Here is a 6,369-nt window from a genome sequence, read left to right on the forward strand (position 1 = left end):
TTGCACGAATAAAGAACTACATTAAAATGTAACATCACTGAAATATCAAAGAAAACTAAAAATTTAAAAAGAATACATTTCAATTTTCAAGGTATTATTTAAATTCAGGAATGTTTCATGTATGAGCTAAAATTTGCATTTTATAAACAAAAATATTACCCCAGCAGTTCATAGACAATTTCACTGTTTTACATTTAAAATACAAATGAAAACTCCAAGTGATCATATAGAATTACATAACTGAAATAACTCAAGTTCTGTGTCTTTGTGTTTACAAATCAGCATGCTTTCAATGTTTATTTCTGACCCAGTATTTATCAGGAGTATGTAATGCCAATTATAAAAATTCAACCATAACTTCAGAGATTGTTTAGAACTCACAACAACAAAATATTTTGTCAGGGAGAAATGTTTTATCACTGACATTGTTTAGAATCACTGGCACATTGTGACAATAAAAGCAGATTGCAAAAGTCAGTTTTATTATTTTTAATCCTCCAAAGACAATGCTCCCTCTTATTTGCCAGCTCCTGTTGTAATGCCCTTGGCATAGAACTTACTGGACCACTTACTTAATGGTACTGTCATTTCTACAAATAATAGTGTTTCATGGTTATACTTCTGTACTAGACACTGTGCTAGGTACTCTTATATGTTACTCTTGAGCCTCACCACAATCTAACAGGGCAAAATACCCTTCCTTATTCTTATTTCAAGGGTGAAGTAACAGTCTTAGGGATATTGAGTAACTTGGCTCAGGTCATAAGACCAAATAACAGAGACAATGTTCAAACACAAGTCTGTCTGATTGAAAAGCCGTTACACCTAATAGTGCTTCCATTTATTCATGCAAAAAGTAGGAACTGAGTGACCCTGGGAATAGGGCGGTGCTTAAGAAACAGACGTGGTCAGTAACATGTTCTCAGATTAGTTAAGCACCTCACTTTGCATAGCGGTGGCCACTCTCCTGTGTCTTATCACCCTATGTCAGTTTTACCTAGTCAGAAACTTCACCTCCATGAGTATGAGTTGTAGAGCATGTACACTTCAGTGTTTCCTTTCTTTCCTATTCTTTCTGGAACTCCTAGCAATCAGGTATTGAAACTTCAAGTCTGACCCTCAAATTTTCACATCTTTTTCCTTTTTTTCTTGTTTGTTCTGCTTTCTGTATTGATTTCATCAATCCTGATTTCCAAGACTTATATTTTTAGTATTCCCCTGCTTATTTCATCTGGTATCCACCTCTCAGAGTCCTCATTTCCTTAAGCGAGTTGTTACATTTGAACCTGAGTCTATTTCCAATGGAAGTTCCCCGTCTTTGTGTCTGAGGAGCAAACCTATTCGGTATTAGTGTATTTGTCTCCATACGAACTCTCTCACTTTTCAGGGGGCCAGACCAATGCTTACTACCTTGTTAAAGGGTCCCTGCATTTTGTGAAGAGTCTGAATTTGGACTCTACCCTCATGCACGGGTGTAGGTCTGGGTTCGAAATGCCTCTGGGTAGCCTTTTCACTTACGCTTTCAGGTGGATGGTTGGCAACCTTCTTTGCGGTTTCCCCAGTCACTTTCACAGAAGCAGCAGCCCTTTGAGGTCACTGGCTTTTTGCAAGATGGTTAGTATTCAGTCAGTTCTGTCACTCAATCGTGTCCAACCCTTTGCAACCCCATGGGCTGCAGCACACCAGGCTTCCCTATCCATCACCAACTCCCGGAGCTTGCTCAAAGTCATGTCCATCGAGTTGGTGATGCCATCCAACCATCTCATCCTCTGTCATCCCCTTCTGCTCTTGCCTTTAATCTTTTCCAGCATCAAGGTCTTTTCCAGTGAGTCAGCTCTTCGCATCAGGTAGCCAAAGTATTGGAGCTTCAGCTTCAGCATTAGTCCTTTCAATGAATTTCTAGGACTGATTTCCTTTAAGATTGATTAGATTTAGCTCCCTACAAATCTATGAGCTGAAGCTTGTTTTTTAAAAATTATAATGAAGACAATTTAGGTGATGTAAGAAAATGTTATTTAACACTTTTTGAAGTGGACCATCTCCATTTGGAGAACTGCATAATGAAGTTGAAGGCAGGAAGCTTTTGTAAGGTGAAGAATAAAGAACAAGGAAAAGGAAAAATATCAGTAAAAAAAAAAAAAAATCTAATCTGCTGGGGCCACATAGTCAAACTTGCTTAGGACAAGGAAACACATATAGAGCCCACAGTGGGCTTGGGCTTTGGGGATTGGCTGACTGGATACACTGTGTTTATGGTCACACAGAACATTTACAGGGACATGAAATGTGTCTATATTTTAGTTTGCAGACATGGCACCCCTGGAAGGAGTGGCTCCATCTTTCAACTAGAAATTTCATTTTCACTCTACTATAGTCAGAACTCCACCACCCAACAATTAAGGCAATAAACTCTCTAGTTCTTTCTGTTCCAAATCTTGCTCACTATTCTAAGTTGAGGCTTCATTTCCAGCATGTGAGGGTTTCAAGCTTTTTATCCAGAATTTCCAGTTGTCTTGAGGAAATGATCTTGTGACAGCTTCATAGCCAATTATCCAACATTTTATTCAGTATCTTCCCTCTCCCATGCACTGAACCCTCACTGAGCAATCCTCTCTGCAGTGTCTTCTTAACTCTGCTCCCATTAGTCACCTGCCATCTTCCTCTCTCTCCTCTTCCCAAGATTCTTCCATCATAAACACCCAGGAACCAGGTCAGGAAAGTAGAACTTTCTTTAATGGCATCTCTTTAGTGAGTACTGAGAGTGGGAATGGCTGGAAACATCCATAGATATGGAAAGTAAGACTATTGCCCTATTGCTTGGACTTCCCTTCTGGCTCAGTGGTAAAGAATCCCTCTGTGGGACTTCCCTAATGGTTCCTGGATAAGAATCACCTGCTAATGCAGGAGACACAAGTTCAATCCCTGGTCCAGGAAGATCCCACATTCCACAGGGCAACTGACCCATGTGCCACAAGTAGAGAGTGGCCCTCTTTTCACCACAACTAGAGAAAGCCTGTGTACAGCAACAAAGACCCAGAGCAATAAAAAATAAATAAATAATAAATTAAAAACTTTAAAAAGAGGAAAAAATGTTAAAGAAACAAAGAATCTGCCTGCAATGCAGGAGACATGGGTTCAATCCCTGGGTTGGGAAGGGTTCAATCCCCTGGAGTAGGGAATGGCAGCCCACTCCAGTATTCATGCCTGGAAAATCCCATGGACAGAGGAGCCTGGTGGGCTACAGTTCGTGGGGTCGCAAGAGTAGGACATGACTTTGAGACTAAATCACCACCATTATTCTCTGCTTATAACTGATCTAGTAAAGCTCAGTGGATTTTAAAGATGTAAAATTAGAGAGGTCTCGTAAAGATAGCATTTTACTTTATTATAGAGGTCTGCCAGGGAGGATATATTGATTGGCACAAAGTGAAGAAAACATCTCATTTCAAAGTTTTACTAGCAAGTTTTCAAGATAGTTTTCTTTGTAAGACAGGGAAGCAGCAGAACCTTGACATAGGCAAAGCTTCCCCTGAGGACGTGCTATATGAAGAATTTAGAGTTTCCTTTGTCTTGGACTCCTGTCCTGTCCAAGACAGTCATATGTTGCATCTGCTTTGAATCTCTTTTAATTCCTTCTACTTAGGCTTCAGTGCAGTCTTCTCACATGGCCTTTCTTGAACCAATTCTCTGAACTTAGCATGACAGTGGCCATACAACAGCGGAGTTCTAGGTGGTGTCCAGACGCAAAATCAGCAGGGATCTAACGCAAAGCCAAGAGGAGCACAAAGGGGCATCTGCATATGGATAACTTACAAGGGGTCTTAACAGTCTTAATGATGATGATAAAGAATTTGTCATTTATTGTATAATACCTCTCAGGCATTAACCTAAGTGCTTTGCATGGATGGTATTATTTCAGTCTAACACTCCTATAACTTTGCTATTATTTCTATTTCTGGTTTATAGATCGGGAAACAGAGGCACAGAGTGTTAAAATAACTTTCTCAAGATCACACAACTCATGTTATTGAAAGTGACAGAGAAAGGGAGAAAAAGGCAGGGGAAAAAAACAGAGCTTCTCTGGAGTATCTTGGCAACAGGAGCTTGTGGGCCACCTATTTATTGTGCTGAAATTAATGCAATTCTGTCACCCTGACAACAGTTTTCAAGTTTCTTCATTCCCAATTTAAAATCCCAAGAGCATGCATCTGATAGGTCCAGCTTTGGTCTGTCCTTGGTAAGTTAATGAGCTCTGATCAGCTGTACAATAATGGAATACAGATATGGTCATCCCTATATAGAAGGGGCCCTGCCTAGAAATGCAGTAGTGGTTGTTAAGTGGGTGGCTACTCCAAGTAGTATCTGCTATATGAGTTAACGATGTAAGAAGCTATGACATCTGTGTACAATTTTCTGCAGCTGATACATGGTCGAAGAAAAAGAAATACAGTCATTACATACTCTTGGGTTTAAGATAGGCTCAAGAATGTATTGTACAATACAAGCAATACAACCAATATTTTGTAATAAATATAAAAAAACTTTATTTTGTAATAAACTATAAATGGAAAGCAACCTTTAAAATTGCATGAAAATAAAACATTAAAAAAAAAAATACCAAATTATACACTGTACACTTGAAAGTAATATGTTATACATCACTTATGCTTCAATTAAAAAAAGGAAAAAAAACAACAAAAATTACATCAAGTAAAATACACAGGGTGTAAGTGCTACAAATTTTTTATTTCTCTGGAGTGTGCATATATATTGACTGAATTGAAAATGATATATTATCTCTGTTTCCTTAATATGGAAAACTCCCTGAAGCAGCTCAAATTAAATCAAAATGATGAACTTCTATTTCTATTTCTTCAATTTTTAACAGCGTGTCCTTTTAGCTAACTGTGAATGAACCACCTGCTGAAAACAACAAAAAATGCTGGGTTAAAAAATCAAATAAATTGATGTACTAATAACAAATGAAGAAATTCTCACAGGGAATAAAAAGAAAGGCAGCAAGAAAAACGAGAGCATCCTGAGAAGTAAGTGAGGGCCAGTGGGCTTCAGGCCTGTCTTGATCAGGGAACTCCAGAAGAAAAAGTCTCCCTTGAGAATCTATAACAAGCCACTTTGATTTGAGGCCCAAATTCATTCAATCTGTGCAATCCAATAAACCTCAAGTGGATAATTTAATCTGGTACTAGAATTGATGGTGCTTCCAAGAAATTTACAGAAGCAAATTCTAATAATGTCTAGGAAAACTTAGTTTTAACTCTGGCCTCAAAGAATTTCCAGTTACAACCCCAGAAGCACAACACAAAGTTCCAAATAATAACCCAGAAGGAGGCAGACACCATGTGCAAAGGTTAGAAGAAACAGCAGACAGCACAGAAGACCCACATTTTCAGCACCGGATTTAAGACAGTACTGACTATGCTTAATTTGTATAGGAAATTAGAAAATGGCAGAAAAAGAGAAGCAAACAGAACTTCTAAAATTAAAAAGTGTTTGAAAAATTTGAGATGGACCATATAAAAGAAAGGCTAAGAGAAACGGAGGATAAAGTGAGAAATTCTTATCAATATCCTACAGATGTTCTACAATATAATGGAGAAAAATGAGAAACAAACAACACTAAAAAGATAAAGGGTGAGAATTTTCTATAATTGTTGCAGGACATTATTCCTGAGATTCAGAAATCCTCTTAAATCCTAAGCATGGTTAAAAAAAAATTTTTTTTTTTTTTTTAAGGAAAGAGAAAAGGAGGGAAGGAAGGAATTCAAACAGATTCATCACCGTGAATTGCAAAAATATCAAAAATGCCTTAAAAACAGCCAGAAGAAGGAAGGGAAGGTGGAAGATTGGATGCACTGGATTTTAGATAAAAGTACAGAAAATAAACTAGGTAATTCTCATTAGGACTCAGGTAAATTTCCTTTGCGATTCATCAATCTGACAGGTAACTCTCCTGATTAAGAACTGTGGAAAAGTCTAGTGTATAAGAAAAAGCAGGGAGAAAAGAAATGCAAATGAATAAGGTGTTTCAGCTCCAATCTGAAAAACAGAAATAGAATATTAAATTATGAACTAAAGACACACTTCCCTGGGGGGGAAAAAGTAAAGACAGGTGGAAAAAAACAATACCCAATCTCTATTGAGTGTTAACGTCTTTAAGAAAAAGGAAACAAACTCAGCAGTGAAGGGCTAAATATAACACGGTTGAACAAATGCGGGAAGTAATCGAAAGAAAAAGACAACGTACGGGGTGACAGACCTCTAATACAGCCTATTTATTCAACCTTATATAGATATTGCAAAAATAACACATTAGATATTAAGACATCATCCGTTATTCTTGGTTGCTCA

The sequence above is a fragment of the Dama dama genome, chromosome 18, assembly GCF_033118175.1.
Source record: "Dama dama isolate Ldn47 chromosome 18, ASM3311817v1, whole genome shotgun sequence".
Taxonomy (NCBI): Eukaryota; Metazoa; Chordata; class Mammalia; order Artiodactyla; family Cervidae; genus Dama; species Dama dama.